General features: G+C 36.1%; 1 long non-coding RNA gene across 1 annotated transcript; it reads left to right on the top strand.

Annotated features, from left to right (window-relative positions):
* Positions 1-489: 489 nt before the first annotated feature.
* Positions 490-3424, top strand: LOC123548008 (uncharacterized). The gene is made up of 3 exons (XR_006685790.2): positions 490-1308; positions 1684-1825; positions 2979-3424. It is a non-coding gene; the product is annotated as an uncharacterized LOC123548008 (long non-coding RNA).
* The last annotated feature ends 15603 nt before the right edge of the window (positions 3425-19027 follow it).

The following is a 19027-nucleotide window of genomic DNA, read 5'->3' as shown; positions in this document are numbered from 1 at the left end:
GATTAAAAATTTATTCAGTCCGACAATGTCCGAAACCTACAATCCAGAAAGGCAATATTTTTCTCGTATTGGACTAGAGTCCAAAGTATCCATACTTTTTTCGTACTGGACGGGACAACTCTTCCGATTCATCAGTTTCTAAGTTAGAACATTTCCTATCCGATGATCATGGTTTCGGTTAAAACATTGACGAAGTTATTTTTTAGTGGGTGTGTGGGTGCAGTATTTTACTCAACACCGTTAAATAACCTTATAAAATAATACACTTACTGAATGGCTTGCCGGTCAATATTCAAATTTTAGCCCGAGGTCTGAAGGAATACAGTATCACCTAAAAATTCTTATTAACTATACATTTGAATTATTAAAAGTGTTGTTATTATTATTAACCTAGAATAAGTAAGATTATCAGATTTTGGAATAAAATTATCGGACTTAGGAGTAAGATTATCGGACTTTGGAGTACGATTATCGGACTTTGGAGTGTGGCTATTGGACTTTGGACGAGGATTATCGGGCTTTGGAGTACGATTGTTGGGCGTTGGTGTACGATTATCGGACTTAGGAGTACAATTATCGGACTTTGTAGTAAGGTTATTGGACTTTGGAATTGGCGATTTGTCATATTTATGATACTTGTGCGAAATCAAATTCTGTTTCATTTCTGTCTTAATTAATAGTGTACGTATAGTCGCCCACTTACCTCTGAACGTTGTTTGAATCACTGACGACTTCGTGGTAACTTTCAGAATAATTCTTTCGTTTATAAGTAGCAGTATGAAGTATGATATAAGTTTCAGGGCCCTACGTTCCGTATTAAAGATTTTTGGTAACAGCAGGGCATACAAATTATACAACATAGTGTAAATTAAACGTTCACTTCCTTATGAGATTTCTCGACCGTGTGGGAGAGGTCTTTGATTTAAAATCACTTGCCATTAAGCGCTCATTGTTTGAACCTTGAAAAGATTTTTCAAGTCAGTTGACTACTTAGTATATAAACAAATACAGTAGTTTGTAAAGAGTGCCTGTGGGTGGCTTTTCAGCACCAATAAAAAACTGTAAAGTTTATCGCCGCACGACCGCACTTCTCACAGTTTCTATATTCACATTTCTTTTCTATTTTACCCAGGTGAAACATGAGGTGCATCACACTTATTGTCGTCTGCATTGTGATGTCTGTGGGCCTGACGATCGGTATGCAGATCAGCTCTAGGTACCCTCACTATGACTGGGACGACATGTACTACAAGAAAGAAGGAAAAGTAGTCCCTGTTCCTGTCATCTATAAGAAGGTTGACAGCGTGTGTAAGTACCAACGCCTAGTGTTTGTCTTTTACGTATTTGTATTGTTTTCGCGGAATACTTCTACATTGCACTTCACATACACCGGTATCTTCTATTTTCACAGGTTTTAACGAACTATTTTCGTATCTTGTGTATTTGCAGAGGTAAATTGAATAACAACGGTAAAACAACAAACTTTTTGTTATGTAAACCTCAAAAATAAAGTGTTACCATGACAACCTAGTCTTTGAGGAAGTGCTGCTACCGTATCATGTGGAACAGAAATATATTTCTGTCGTTGCTATGCTACACTTAATATTTATTATTTTTTCAGTCAGGCATAAAACATATTCATGATTTTAAAAAAAATCTTTAATTTCTCATGGTCTGTTTCAGTTCCAGTGCTTCTATCCCTGATACTGTCACAGTTCTTCCGTCGGTCAACTACTCTAACAGACAACGAAACGCTGAGAGAAAATGGTATCACAGTTATCACGGAAGACCCCTGTTGTTGAGAATCAAGAGTTCTGAATAGCTGGTAAGTAACTTAATATGATCAAAAATGACGAAAAAGCAACATCATATGGCAAGAGTTTTAGTATATTAAACAATATAGAACATATGTAGACTGAAATGTAAAACTTGTGTAACGATTACTGAATGCATAAAGGGAAGTAATGCCATTAAAATGCAAATTTGCAAACCTGTCAGTTGTCATTGGAGTAAGATGACAGTATATAAGAGCGATAAATCACCTTTGGTGATGAGCTAGCTTTTCACTGACGGGATTTGTGTGGCACTGAAACGTTACAAATGGTGGCAGCGGTGGGATGAAGTCAACTGCCGGACTGAAGTTGCCTTACCCATGAATTTCCTAGGCCAAATCTCGAGACGAGATTTCTCGGAGGGGAAAGTAATGTAACGATTACTGAATGCATAAAGGGAAGTAATTCCATTAATATGCAAATTCGCAAACCTGTCAGTTGTCATTGGAGTAAGATGACAGTATATAAGAGCGATAAATCACCTTTGGTGATGAGCTAGCTTTTCACCGACGGGATTTGTGTGGCACTAAAACGTTACACTTGTAAACCAATATAGAGCTGTCATTCAGTATGAATTACTCAACATTTTTCACCTTTTTTTGCAAAAACAATGTATAATAAGCAACATTCTCTGCATGATATTTGTAGTACATTGTATCTGAGTTAGTTCGTTTTGTGCTATTTCTGTCTAATAATAAAAATGATAACTATGACAGTGGTAACAATAATAATGGTAATAATAGTAGTAAGTATTCTTAAACCAAAAGCGCTTTGCAGTACACGAATAAAACTATATAATGTGACAGTATTAAAATAAAGCAACTAATATACAGTCAACCTGTCTTTAAAGACCACCCTTGGAAGAGTCAAAATGTGGTCTTTATTGGGAGGTGGTCTTTATTCACTGGTTAAGATACACTGTTAATGTCAGAATGGGAAACAAAGCATGGGATCTTTAGAGCCAGGTGGTCTCTCTTCAGAGGTGGTCTTTAACACAGGGTTGATTGTACTATCACATTCACAAGAGTAAGATTGGTGAATCCTTAATTGACAAATGTTATGTGAAGAACTTCAGAAAACTCCGACATTACTTAAAAATGAGGAAATATCCTCGTTTTTCAATATATTTATTCTTCTTTTTTTCAGATTTCTGCAAGAGGAGTTCCTGTCTGCTTTTCTTTATAAAATATGATATACTTTGATAGCACTTTAAAAATGTCATTTCGATATTGTTTAGTCTATTCAACTGCAAGGTTACTGAAGATGATATTGTTTTCATTTAATCAATTGTAACACATTTCATAGTACAAATGTACTTTACATTATGTATTTTACACTATGTATTTTACACTATAAACCATGTTTCACCTTCTGTATGCTCCGATCTGAAACTAAAAAGGGCGCAAAAGAAGCGCAGACTGATCAGACACATTGTTTCAGTTTTGTACCTCTTTTTAGGAATGACTTTCTAAACATTAAAAAAGCTAACAGAAAAAAAATAGCGACCTTCCTTGTGACCTTCATCTTCGGATAATACATGTAATTATAGCCGATGATTAACCTGTTGTCCCAGCTTTATTTATCTGTCAGTTTCTTAATAAATGCACTTTCCTCATCAAATGGTGCCCGTTCTTGTTTTTATGCCGGGAGCATACAGCGTTGCTGCTGTCCGTCCGAGCGTACGTCATAAAATCGTGTGTGTCCAACTTCTCCCGCACTATTAGCCTGATTTGCTTCATGAACAAGCTTGATGTGCAGATGACCATAAAGGAAGGAACTTTTGCTGTGACTATTTCATGTCACAGTTATAGCCCTTTGATAGTTTTGCTGTATAGAATATAGCGAAAAGTCTTGTGTGCCCAGCTCCTCAAACGCTGCTGAATGGATATGCTTGAAAGTTTCACAGTTGAAGATTTTTGATGTCAAGATGACCATAAAGAACGGACTTTTTCTGTGGCTATTTTTTTAAAGAATTATGGCCCTTACTTAAAATCATAAACTAGCCCAGAATGAAGACATTTGGTGTGTTCAACTCCTCATACACCTTTTGAAGGAATAGATTCAAAGTTGCTCAGATGCACAACCTTACCTGAATATGACCATAAAGGATGGCGCATTATGTGGGGGGCAACCTTGTCCTATGGACACAATGCTAGTTTTTACAAGGTATACGACCACGTTATTTTGGAGATTATCATTTTATTGGGTTGAGATAGATACATGTCACTTTCATGTTATTTTTCCATGTACACAATAAGTGTCTTTCTTATTATTATAAATGCAATTTCTTTAAAATACAATATTACAGCGTTGTATTATATATGTAAAATGGTACCTCAGTATCCACTAATGTGAATGAATTGAACCTTCACACATTTGTGCACTGTGATGATCTGACATGCAGCTTGTAGGTTCCATTTATTACATCTCCCTTTTTCGACTAAGAACTTTCTGGTAAGCTGGTATCTCAGTAACCACTAATGTAAATGGACTGAACATTTACACACTCATTCACTGTGATGATGTGACATGCAACACAGAGGTCCCATAACTCTATTATGCTTTTATACAAAGTTATGCCGCTTTTTCAACTTGTGATCTGTTACCTCATTAAGCATCGTAACAGGATAAGGTTCTGTTACTTAAAAATGTTGCCCCCTAAATTCTTGTTAATTTCTATTTTCTTTATCATTTTTTTACATTTTTAGTGTCAAGGCTTCTAAAAAGTCAAGTGTTACTGAAACGGTCATCCATCCATCCATCCAGATTCAGCTCAAATTTGCGGAAAAAGCAAACGGTTATGAGAACGTTTCTTCCCACCATTATTTTCGTCTGGTCACATGCTTTAAAAATATACATATGTTTTAGGTCAGTCATTTGCAGATAATGCGATACAGGTCGCGCAAGGTGTGCATTTTTGGCCATTTTTGCCTCAAAATTTAGTGTCCTGACACCAGAGTTTTACTCGTTTTTATCACAGAAACAACGGAATCGGCAATCTGAAAATGTCACACGATGAAGCGCTAAGTATTTGCAATACATCCGCTCAACACTTCCCGGGAATTTCTCAAAATTGGAATTTTTATAAAAAAAAATCGCACTGGTATCAGCGCAGATTTGTGGAATTTTCAAATTTACTGTCCCTTGTCCCCAGAACTGACTCTGTATTGCTAAGACAGTTCAGTGGAACAGACTACAAATGGAATCAGTTTCAAATCTAAAATTAAAAAAAAATATATATATATTTATAATCTTGCCCCTAGTGATAGAATAAATACCAAAAATAGAGTTATTGTTTTGAAATAATTATACAATTAGCCAATATTAATACAATATATATAACAAATACGCCAATACGGGCCATTTGTTTTTCGGTGCAAGTTTCGGATTTGTAAAAAAAATCCTTTCGTGAACAATTTTCCGGGAATCCTGTTCTGAAGTGTCTCCGCCATTTTGCCAAGCCACTAGAAGCAAGTTGTTGAGATTTTAATTATTGAGTAGTCATCTCCTCGTTGTTATTATACAGAAAGTATAAGGGTTGATTTTGTCGGATAGCTTTTATGTAAATCTATTTTTTTTAAGTTTCTAATTACGAGTGATTATGTCTTAGTCATGGTCTTGCCACCTCAACAGCGGTGATAATTGTCAACATTCAACAGTTAGACAAGATCATGGACTAAAGTAAGATATTGATATCTCCTTCAACTGCGTTCAGCTCTGCGGAGCCATCTATGTTACTCACACCAATGACGTACACTTGGCCATTGGCCTGGTTATGTGAGAAAGTTGTCACGAGTCGTGACTCACAGTCTACTGGTCCTTACTGAAATTCTGTTGAAATCTGGCATGAAACCAACAAAACAAAGAGGATTTTTTAATGTATCTGACTTTAATGGTGGTACTTAATAGGCTGGTATTACGGCGTGTATACATTAGTCCAACTGACATCTAAGATCTGCAATGAGCCCCTTGCTGTCAGCACTTTCAGTGCTTTGACTATGTAATGGCTTTATTACACTCCCGCGACGTCAAATATGTGATATAAACTTAGAACTATGTACACTTAAATACATAGAAAATCTGGAGAGCAAATGAACTGTGGCGGGAGGGTTGGGTTTTACATTGTTTTTATGAGCATTTACATCAAAATTTTAATAAGATATAATAAAAATAAATATAAATGGTCAGAGATATTACCTCTTTTAAAGTGTCGAGCGCGAAAGAATGCAAGTACTGATTTTCTACCTTTAATACACACGCTCAGTTTAGTTCTTGGAATTCGGTCACATGACCCGTTCAATTCCTGGAAATCTACGGAAAGGGCGGAAATTGTTTTTGCGCTAGCTAAACTGTTTAATCTCAGGCGATGAAACAGTAAATAAGATACAAACCACACGCCTGTCATAAAGTGAAAAACAATGTATTTAGTGTATGATGATACTGGTAAATACCCCCGTTTATAGGCTTGACCAAGGTGATATTCATGAACTTGGATATTCGCCTCATCAACATACAATAACTGTTTAATAGACACATTACACATACCGGCTAGCCCTCAATCCTTGAAAGAAATACAGTTCATTAAATTGATATTTAAAGCTCGGATCATTCCCTCCATATCCTTTCAGTTTTAATTTCATCATGCGTTTGACAGGGTTTATATTGCCATGCCATTTTCTATTTTGAACGGACAGCTAAATATAAAGTATGACGTATGGATAGTCAAAGAGAAAGACTCGATTGGACAGTGTCTTCTCTTTGTGTATCTTGCTGTTAGAGTTAATATAGTAACCATGAAGTATGTTTTGTGTCCTTATCGTTTATTCCCTAATTTTAAACTGGGACATATTCTAAATGACGTGAAATATATACCGCAAGCAATTTCAGAAAAGCATTTTACAGTTCTTTGAAACAGTTTAATAATCTGTGTACAACATCAAAGTAATAGTCTGACTGTATGTTGCCTGGAATGAAAAAAAAAGAAGAAGAAATTCAATCATTACCTCGCCTACGGGACTGGCTGATAATTGTTTGGTTTTTTTTGTGTGTGTGTGAAATTAAATTCTTAGACCATTTCTTGGAGATTTTTGCCATCTTCCTTGATATACAAAAGCGATAATGTTGTTTCTATCTTTGATGTGGCAAAGCAGTAGGATAAACAATTCCAACAATATGAACCTTCCCACGATGTTGATAGTTATGTTCAGCACATTCAACTGAATTATATGTACCAGTTTAAAGACATAACATTTATATACATACTGGAAAACAATAGATACTTGTAAAACCCCCACAGTAGCGATAGAATGGTTGTATTTATAACAATGTTTTCCGCCTTGACCTAACATCCCCAAACATTACGCTTTATGAAATTCTCCAAATGCCTGTAACCATTTTTTTTATTATGTCCAGAAAGTTTACAACACTAGATTTATGGTTAAGACATTTTAGCTCTTCTTATTTTTTAAAATAAATCTAAGAGTGTTGGTGTTGTGTTGGTTAAGATTTTTGTTGAGGTCAACAATTTCTCAACAAGAGGGCCATGATAGCCCTGAGATCTCTCACCCGAGTTTCAGAGCTTAAACAGGCTAAAGACTTTGCAACAGATGTCAAAAGTCCAAGAGGCGATAGATGTTGGTTACATAAATTAGTGTGAATGATGATAAACAATTCAGACACCATAATATTTATTTTGCTTCTTACATATTTAAAATTGCCACCCCGGGTGGAAACACACACACAGACAATAGGAGCAGGCTGAAGGTGTTTTGAAAGGTCTCGTTGGAATGGTTCTATTTCACCTCTAGCGACCCCTAAAAAGGGGTCATGAGCCCCAGTTTGCATAAAATTAGGAGAAGACCGTATCATTATGCTACAGATCAAGTTTGGTGATGATGGATCCAGCGGTTTGTGAGAAGTTGTTTAAAGATATTTCTATATTTAACTTTAAGGCTAATAAAAGTGGTGCCGCCAATTAAACAAGTTTGGAAGAGACCCTTACAATGCTTCTATTAAATTCAATGAGGATCCATCAAGCCATTCTTCAGAAAAAGATTTAGCTCTAGTGGCTCCATTTGAAAAACAAGAGCTGTCGGAGGACACCAAAGCTCGACTATTCAACAGCTCTGTCAATTGAATGAATGTAAAAGTTGAAAAAGGGGCATAATTCTGTAAAATTGCAAAACAGTGTAATGGAACCTGTACAAGGTATATCAGCTAATGACAATGGTCAATTGTGTAAAGTTTTAATCCATTCCCATTAGTGGGTACTGAGATACTACCTTACACACAAAAACTTTACACAAAACTGCTAAGTCAAAAGAGCGGCATAATTTTGTAAAAATGCAAAGCAGAGTTATTGAACCTGTGCAACGCATGTCAGATCATGACAGTGAACAACTATGTGAAGTTTCAATCCATTCCCATTAGTGGGTACTAAGATATCAGCTTACATACAAAAACTTAACTAAGAACTGCTAAATCAAAACAAGAGCTGTCGGAGGACAGCAACGCTCGACTATTCAACAGCCTTGTCAATTGAATGAATACAAAAGTCGAAAAAGGGGCATAATTTTGTAAAAATGGGAAAAAGGCTTATGAAACCTTCACAGTGCTTATCAGCTCATAAAGTGAACAAGTGCGTGAAGTTTCAATCCTTTCCCATAAGTAGATAATGAAATACCAGCTTACATACAAAAACTTAACCAAAAACTGCTAAGTCGAAAAAGGGGCATAATTTTGATAATTTTGAAAAAATTGCAAAGTAGAGGTATGGGACCTACACAGTGCATGTCAGATCATGACAGTGAACAAGCGTGTGAAGTTTCAATCCATTCCCATTAGTGTGTACTGAGATACCAGTTTACATACAAAACCTTAACCAAGAATTTCTAAGTCGAAAAGGGGACATAATTTTGTAAAAAAGCAAAATAGAGTTATGGAACCTGTGCAATGTAGGTCAGTTTATCACAGTGAATAAGTGTGTGAAGTTTCAATCCATTCCCGCAAGTCGTTACTGAGATACCAGCTTACATACAAAACCTTAACCAAGAATTTCTAAGTCGAAAAGAGGACATAATTTTGTAAAAAAGCAAAATAGAGTTATGGAACCTGTGCAATGTAGGTCAGTTTATCACAGTGAATAAGTGTGTGAAGTTTCAATCCATTCCCACAAGTGGTTACTGAGATACCCTGCTTACATACAAAAACTTAACTGAATCAGGACGCAGACTCCGAAGACAGATGCAGACGCGGACGCCAACGCATGGGTGAGTCAAACAGCTCTATCTATTTTTTGAATAGTCGAGCTAAAAAATTAGAAAGACTTTAAAATGATGCTACAGGTCAAGTCTGATGAAGATCTATCAAACCATTCATGAGAAGAAGTTGTTTAAAGGTATTTCGATTTTTATCAAGTGGCCCCTAAAAATGAGGCCAAGATTCCCTGTTTGAATTAACAGATCAAATCTAATGAAGATCTACCAAACAGTTCGTGAAAAGAAGTTGTTTAAAGGTATTTCTATTATTAGCTCTAAAGCCCCCTGAAAGGGACCAAGTCCACCCCCCCCCCCCCCCCCCCCCCCCCCACACTCCCCCATTTGAACAAAATAGGGAGAGGACCTTAAAATGATGGCACAGACCAAGTTTGATGAATATCCATCAATTTGTTTAGGAGAGTTATTATTATAGGTTTTCTATTTTTAGCTCTCATGGTCCCTAAAAGGGACAAAGATGGAACAAAATTGATATAAGACAATACAAGAATGTTACAGACCAAGTTTAGTGCAATTCTGACCAGTAGTTTCAGAGATGTCATCTGAAGAAAAGTGTGGATGGATGGTCAGATGGACGGACAGATGTTTGATGCTGGGTGTATGATGGATCACAATAGCTCACACAGGTAAGCTAAAATCAGTCAGAGCTATAGCTATGAAATGTGCAAATTTGTTTATCATCAGATGAGCTGGTAGACCGAAAACAATAACTCACTTGCCTGCCACATGCAGTTATAACAGATTACCTCAAGCATTTTGAGCTCAGGTGAGCTAAATACCAGGGTCCATCTCTGTCATAGACTAGAAATCTTTAATAGATTCACTGTTCCTGTAACACACTGAATTTTGGCATACTATCCTCCTCCCTTCCATCCATGAGGGTCCTCTACTATATAAACAAGAGGGCCAAGATGGCCCTAGGTCGCTCACCTGAGAAACATACCATAATACACTATAACAGTGTAAACATGTTTGACCTAGTGATTTCATGGAAACAAATATTCTGACCAATTATCATTAAAATTGGAGCAAAAACAAGTATTTTCTTTGATTTGACCTAGTGACCTAGTTTTTGACAACAGATGACCCATATTCGAACTGACCTAGATTTCATCAAGGCTATTATTCTGACCAAATTTCATGATCAATTGAAAAATACAGCCTCTATCGCATACACAAGGTTTTTCTTTGATTTGACCTAGTGACCTAGTTTTTGAACCCAAATGACCCATATTCGAACATGACCTAAATTTTATCAAGACTATCATTCTGACAAAATTTCATCAAGATCAGTTGAAAAATACAGCCTCTATCACATACCCGATGGTTTTCTTTGATTTAACCTAGTGATCTACATTTTGACTACAGATGACCCATATTCAAATTCTACCTAGACTTCAAGGTAATCATTCTGACTTACTTTCAGGAAGATCAATTGAAAAAAAACAGCCTCTATCGCATACACAAGGTTTTCCTTTGATTTGACCTAGTGACCTACTTTTTGACCCCAGATGACCAATATTCGAACTTGACCTAGATTTCATCACGGCAATCATTCTGACTAAATTTCATGAAGATCAATTGAAAAATACAGCCTCTATTGCATACACAAGGTTTTTCTTTGATTTGACATAGTGACCTACTTTTTGACCCCAGATGACCAATAATCAAACTCAACCTAGATTTTATCAAGGCAATCATTCTGACCAAATTTCATAATGAAAAATACAGCCTTTATCGCATACAAAAGGTTTTTCTTTGATTTTAACTTGTGACTTAATTTTTGACCCAAGATGACCCATATTCAAACTTGACCTAGATTTCAACAAGGCAATCATTCTGACTTAATTTCATGAAGATCAATTGAAAAATTTAGCCTCTATTGCATACACAAAGTTTTTCTTTTATTTGACCTAATGACCTACTTTTTGACCCCAGATGGCCCATTTTCGAACTCGGCCTAGGTTTCATCAAGGTAATCATTCTGACCAAAATGCATGAAGATTAATTGAAAAATACAGCCTCTATCGCATACACAACGTTTTTCTTTGATTTGACCTAGTGACCTACTTTTTGACCCCAGATGACCCATTTTCGAACTCGGCCTAGATTTCATCAAGGTAATCATTCTGACCATAATTCATGAAGATTAATTGAAAATTACAGCCTCTATCGCATTCACAAGGTTTTTCTTTGATTTGACCTAGTGACCTAATTTTTGACCCCAGATGACACATTTTTGAACTCGGCCTAGATTACATCAAGGTAATCATTCTGAACAAATTTCATGAAGATCAGTTGAAAAATACAGCCTTTATCGCATACACAAGCTAAATGTTGATGGACAGACAGAGAGACAGACAGACGACGGACGCCGAACATCGAGTGATCAGAAGAGCTGTCTGTTGACAATGTGCTCGACTATAGGAAGAATTGGTGTAAGTATGGGTTCCTAGTTAATTTTTGAATGGTCTATCTCAAATAATGAGAGTAGAAAAGTTATGTACTCTTGCCTACACACAGAGAACATGATGGAAAGCAAGTATTCAAAGTTTCAAAGCCATATATCAAACAATCTAGACAACATATGGAATGGTACCTAAACTTAACTAATTTCAATGTCAAAAAGGGCCGTAACTGAGCCAAAATCCTTGTCCTAGTTCGGTAGTCTTGCCTACATATGGAGACTATGACGTTAAACAAGTGGTCATAGTTTCAAAGCCATATGTCAAATAGTTTAGACAAAATATGGACTGGTACGAAAAATTGAACTAATTTCCAAGACCACCAAGAGCTGTCCGTAAGACAGCGCGCTCCACTATTCGGGGATTTGACAGTAAAATGAATATATGTCTGAATAAGATACCTCTACTTTAAAAGGAAGATACACAAAGGGGCATAATTCCATCAAATACACAAATTTTAGTTATTAGGATTGTTACAACACATGCAGATGATGGTGATAAAGATATATTTTGAGCTTCAAGTCATTATCTTATATAGTACCAAAGTTATGTCCAGAAAACGAAGTTTGTCGAAATTTAAGTATAAAAGGGGCATAATTCGGTCAAAAATACAAATCAGAGTTATGGGGATTGTTACCACACATGCAAATGATGACGATAAAGATACATTTTAAGTTTCAAGTCTTTATCTTATATTGCATTAAAGTAATATCCAGAAAGCGAAGATTGCAAAAATGTTTATGAACAAAAGGGGCATAACTCTGTCAAAAAACAATAAGAGTTATGGGGTATGTTACGAGCCACACATGCAGATGATTATAAACAAATACTTTTAATTTCAAATCATTATCTTTTAAAGTACCAAAGACATGTCTATAAACGAAGCTTTCGAAAAAATTTAACATGAAAATAATTCTAAGTACAAGACCTTGGTGACCTTGACCTTGGGTATAATGGGCCCAGTCCCTATACATACTTTGTTTGTATGCTGGACAATGGTTATATGTAAAGTTACAGTAAGATATAAGCAACAGTAACAAAGTTATGACAGAAAAACAAAGGTTGCCGAAAAACTTTAACCTTTAAAATAACCTAAGTATAACACCTTGGTGACCTTGACCTTGGGTATAATGGGCTCAGCCCCTACATATTCTTTGTTTCTATACTGGACAATGTTTACGTGAAGTTACAGTAAGATATAAGCAATAGTAACAAAGATATGACAGAAAAACAAAGGTTGCCGAAAAACTTTAACCTTTAAAATAACCTAAGTATAACACCTTGGTGACCTTGACCTTGGGTATAATGGGCTCAGCCCCTATACATACTTTGTTTCTATACTGGACAATGTTTATGTGAAGTTACAGTAAGATATAAGCAATAGTAACAAAGATATGACAGAAAAACAAAGGTTGTTGAAAAACTTTAACCTTAAAAATAACTTATGTATAACACCTTGGTGACCTTGACCTTGGGTATAATGGTCTCAGCCCCTATACATACATTGTTTGTATACTGGACAATGTTTATCTGAAGTTACAGTAAGATATAAGCAATAGTAACAAAGATATGACAGAAAAACAAAGGTTGCCGAAAAACTTTAACCAAGAAGGGTCACGCCGCCGCCGCCACCGACGCCGGGGCGAGTAGTACAGCCCCCCTATTCTCCGAATAGTGGAGCTAAAAAGGGCCAAAATTCAACCAAATATCTTTGCCATAGTTACATACCCTTTACTACAGATGGAGATCATGACAATGAACAAAGTTCAAAGTTTCAAAGCCACTTGTCAAATAGTTTTGACAAAGCATGAACTTGTACAAAAATTGAACCAATTTCCAAGTCTGAAAAGGGCCATAATTCAGCCAAAATACTTGACAGAGTTATGCACTCTTGCCTAGGGATAGAGACTGTTATAATAAACAAGTGTTTGAAGTTTCAAAGCCACATGTCAAATAGTTTTAACAAAACATGGAATTTTATGAAAACTGAACCAATTTCCAAGTCCAAAAAGGGCCAGAATACTTGACAAAGTTATTTACTCTTGCCGACAGATACAGACTGTTATGATAAAAAAGTGTTCAAAGTTCGGCGGCAAAAGCAGAATCTCTTGCCGCCAGCTGGCTAAAGGTTAATTATCTCCAGTGATTGATTGGAAACCTTATTCAAACATATAAACATATAGCGAAATCGCCTATATATGTATCTTCGATATTTGATTGGCTGATACATTTTCCCCCCTATGATTGTAACATAAGAGATTCTGCTTCTGTTCCATTGCATAATTATGAATTATTTCAGGACTAAACTGTTGAAAACAACATTTCAAAAACATAATTATGATAAAAAATCATACTGATTTATGTGTAGGGCCGTAAAACAAGTTTTGATCTCTACAAGCGAATTAAATTAGCTCAATTATGATTCAGCGGTGATGTCATAAATGTACAAAATAAAGTTTGCCGTCATAATGATGTGACATCATACAAAAGTTAAGCACAGGGTCAACTAACCTAATTTGATTATTCTGTTCATATATAATTTGCAAGCTGTAGGATTTCTAGTTTATAAATACTTCTCAAAATTCTGATAAAAAAGAAACAAATATCTATACACTTTCTAACTATGGGGGTAAACTTAACAGCATATGACCCGAATGACATATTACGCTGAAAATGTAGTACTGTAAAATGCGAACAATTTGCATTGTTAGAATCGAAATAATAAAGATGTTCCAACAATTTCATCAGTTTATAAGATATGAGCAGTTATTCAGATGCGAATAATTAAATCACTCGTGCTACGCTCTCGTGATTTATTTATTACGCATCCTAATCCTGCCAATTTTCATTAACTGATAAAATATAGGAACATATTTATTATTTCTTAATCAAGACATCAAGGATCACCAAACTTTGGAGCTTCAGGAGCAATGCAAAATACTAACTCTACTAAAATGAGGTACATTTAAGTATAATGAATAGTTTCTACAATGCATGCATATATTCTTGCATTATTCATAGCATTTGTCTCCCTTTGATGTACTCTTTTAGGTTTGAAACACTTGTACACGAGTATTACAGTTACAATTACATGTAATATAACTGTCAGTTGTTCCTGGTTTCTTCATCAGCATTAACTTGATAACTTTAAGTCATGAATTGGAGGCAGAAATACAAGAACTGTCAGAGGACAGCAACGCTCGACTATTCAACAGCCTTCAAGTTGTCAATTGAATTAATATAAATTTAAAGTAGAAAAAGGGGCATAATTTTGTTAACATGCAAAGCAGAGTTATGGAACCGCCTTGCGGGTGCTGACGCTCATCTGATTTTTTTTGTATAATAGAAATATTGTCCTACCCATGATTTTCTAAGTCTAAAAAGGGCCATCACTCTTGCAAAAAGCAGGATAGAGTTATGTTTCTTGATGTACAGTGTCCACTTATGATGGTGAAAAAACTGTTGCAAGTTTTAAAGCAATAGCTTTGATAGTTTATGAGAAAAGTTGACTTAAAAATAATATTCAACCAAGAAAATGATTTTTCTAAGTCCAAAAGGGGCAATAATTATTGCAAAAAGCAGGATGGAGTTATGTTGCTTGCTGTACAGGGTCAGCTTATGATGGTGAACAAGAGTTGCAAGTTTTAAAGCAATAGCTTTGATAGTTTAAGAGAAAAAGTTGACCTAAACATAAAACTTAACCAAGAAATCTGATATTTTCTATGTCCAAAAGGGGCCATAAATCTTGCCAAAAGCAGGATGGAGTTATGTTTCTTGCTGTACAGGGTCAGCTTATGGTTGTGAACAAGTGTTGCAAGTTTTAAAGGAATAGCTTTGATAGTTTAGGATAAAAGCTGACCTAAACATAAAACTTAACCAAGAAAACTGATTTTCTAAGTCCAAAAGGGGCAATAATTCTTGCAAAAAGCAAGATGGAGTTATGTTTCTTGATGTACAGGGTCTGCTTATGATGGTGAACAAATATTCCAAGTTTCAAAGCAATAGCTTTGATAGTTTAGGAGAAAAGTTGACCTAAACATAAAACTTAACCAAGAAATCTGATATTTTCTAAGTACAAAAGGGGCCATAAATCTTGCAAAAAGCAAAATGGAGTTATGTTTCTTGCTATACAGGGTCAACTTATGATGGTGAACAAGTATTCCAAGTTTCAAAGCAATAGCTTTGATAGTTTAGGAGAAAAGCTGACCTAAACATAAAACTTAACCAGGCAAAGCCGACGCAGACGCCGACGCCGACACCGACAACCGCTCAAGTGATGACAATAACTCATCATTTGTTTTCAAAAAATCAGATGAGCTAAAAATGAAAAACAGATTTATGTAACTTGTGCAATATAAGTCAGTTTATCGCAGTAAATTAATGTGTGAAGCTTCAATCCATTCCCACTAGTGGGTACTGAGAAGTTACATAAATAATCTTACCCAAAGCAGGACTAATAATAATGACGGTGCGGCACGGGCGAGTCCAATAGCTCCACTTATTCTTCAAATAAGTGAGCTATAGAGATGACACATATTTCCTTCTGTCAAAGTTTTAAGAGAGTATTTTGCCATCAGTATATTCTAGGGGGCTATGCTGTCTTAAAAAGGCTGAAAATAGTGAAAATTTCAAGCACCAGACCTATAATGACAATACGCAAATTCGTATTCTCCGCATTTTGGGATTCTTTGTTTTTCATGGAAAGCCATGTGTGCATCAAGCTACATTACTTTCAAAGAAATGCTGAATCATAATCACATGGAAATTGCCGTGTCAAAACTGGTTCACTACCTTAATCAAACAAGAGGGTCATGATGACTCTGGATCACTCACCTGAGTAATATGAGCTACATGTTTCAAATGTCAAACTGATGATAAAATATAAAGAAAGTCAGAAGGTCACATTCATGGTCAATGAAATTCAGTTTTACGATCTGTGTGCAAAACAGAGTATGTCATCAAAATTTCAAGGCTGTATCTTAAAAAACAAGAAAGTAGGTCAGTAGGTCAAGGTCACAGTCAAGTGACATCATATTACTTGGGGTCATCAGGTAATTATAATTAAACAGTCTTGGAAATAGGATAAGATGATTTTTAAGTATTTTTTCCTATATAACTCACATAATAGCCTCTTTTAACCCCAGGGGCATAATTTGAATAATTTTGGTAGAGGACTACTAGACAATTCATCATACCAAATATCGAAAGCCTAGGTCGTATGGTTTCAGACAAGAAAATTTTTAAAGCTTTTTCCTATATAAGTCTATATAAAACTTGGCACCCCCAGGGCAGAGCCTCTTTTCACCCAAGGGGTACAATTTGAACAACTTTGATTGAGGACCATAAGACAATGCTACAAACCAAATGTCAAAGGTCTAAGTGTTGTGGTTTCAGACAAGAAGATTTTTTAACTTTTTTTCTTATATAAGTCTATGTAAAACTTGGGACCCCCGGGGCGGGGCCATATTTGACCCTAGAGGGATAATTTGAACAATCTTGGTAGAGGACCACTAGATAATGATACATACCAAATATCAAAGCCCTAGGCCATGTGGTTTTGTACAAGAAGATTTTCAAAGTTTTCCCTATATAAGTCTATATAAACCATGTGACCCCCGGGGTGAGGCCATATTTGACCCTAGGGAGATAATTTGGACAATCTTGGTAGAGGACCAATAGATGATGCTACATACCAAATATCAAAGCCCTAGGCAATGTGGTTTTGTACAAGAAGATTTTCAAAGTTTTCCCTATATAAGTCTATATAAACCATGTGACCCCTGGGGCGGGGCCATATTTGACACTAGGGGGATAATTTGAATAATTTTGGTAGAGGACCTCTAGATGATGCTACACACCAGATATCAAAGCCCTAGGCCCTGTGGTTTTGGACAAGAAGATTTTTAAAGTTTTTCCTTTCGGTTGCCATGGCAACCAGAGTTCTGCATGGAATAAAATTCTTTGAACAATTTTGAAAGGGGGCCACCCAAGGATCATTCCTGTGAAGTTTGGTGTAATTCTGCCAAGTGGTTTTCAAGAAGAAGATTTTTTTAGGAAATGTTGATGGACGGACGACGCACGACGGACGCCGGACATTGAGCGGTCACAAAAGCTCACCATGAGCCTTTGGCTCAGGTGAGCTAAAAACTAAGGAATATGCCTTTAAGTTTTGAAACAGAAACATTATGAAGCCTTTTTAATCTCAAGAGGACAATCATCATTACTGACAAATGTCATTCAAAAACAAGAGGGTCATGATGACCCTGGATTGCTCACCTCAGTAATATGAGCTACATCTTTCAAATGTCGAACTGATGATTTTTAGAAAATTTTTGGAAGATTTTCTGATGTACAATCAAGTAACCCCTGGGGCGGGGCCAATTTTACCCCGGGGGTCATGATTTGAACCAAGTTTGTAGAAGTCTACTAGGCAATGTTACATATCAAATATCTAAGAACTAGGCCTTCTGGTTTATTTTTAGCAAGTTTATGAAGATTTCCCTATGTACAATCAAGTAACCCCTGGGGCTGGGTCAATTTGACCCTGGGGGGTCATGTTTGAACAAATTTTGTAGAGGTCCACTAGGCAATGCTACATGTCAAATATCTAAGCTCTAGGCCTTTTGGTTTATTTTTAGAAAATTTTGAAGATTTTTCTATGTACAATCAAGTAACCCCATGGGGCGGGGTCAATTTGACCCCGGGGGTCATGATTTGAACAAATTTTGTAGAAGTCTACTAGGCAATGCTACAAGTCAAATACATGTATCTAAGCTCTAGGCCTTCTGGTTCATTTAAAAAAATTTTTGAAGATTTTCCTATGTAAAATCAAGTGACCCCAGGGGTCATGTTTGAACAAATTTTGTAGAGGTCCACTGGGCAATGCTACATGTGACATATCTAAACTCTAGGCCTTCTGGTTTATTTTTAGAAAATTTTTGAAGATTTTCCTAAGTAAAATCAAATGACCCCTGGGGTGGGGTCAATTTTGATCCTGGGGGTCATGATTTGAACAAATTTTGGAGAGGTCCACTAGTCAATGCTACATGTCAAATATCTAAGCTCTAGGCCTTCTGGTTTATTTTTTAAAAAAATTTGAAGATTTTCCTATAGAAATCTATGTAAAATCAAGTGACCCCTGGGGCAGGGTCAATTTTGACCCCGGGGTCATGATTTGAACAACTTTAGTAGAGGTCCACTAGGCAATGCTACATGTCAAATATCTAAGCTCTTGGGCTTCTGGTTTTTGAGAAGAAGATTTTTTAAGATTTTCCTATGTAAAATCATATGACCCCTGGGGTGGGGTCAATTTTGACCCCGGGGTCAAGATTTGAACAAACTTGTTAGAGGTCCACTAGGGAATGCTTCACACCAAATATCTAAGCTCTAGACTTCTGGTTTTTGAGAAGAAGATTTTTTAAAGTTTTTCCTTTCGGTTGCCATGGCAACCAGAGAT

The sequence above is a fragment of the Mercenaria mercenaria genome, chromosome 9 (genome assembly GCF_021730395.1).
Source record: "Mercenaria mercenaria strain notata chromosome 9, MADL_Memer_1, whole genome shotgun sequence".
In the NCBI taxonomy this organism is placed as follows: Eukaryota; Metazoa; Mollusca; class Bivalvia; order Venerida; family Veneridae; genus Mercenaria; species Mercenaria mercenaria.
This window is presented reverse-complemented; position numbering and strand designations above follow the sequence as displayed.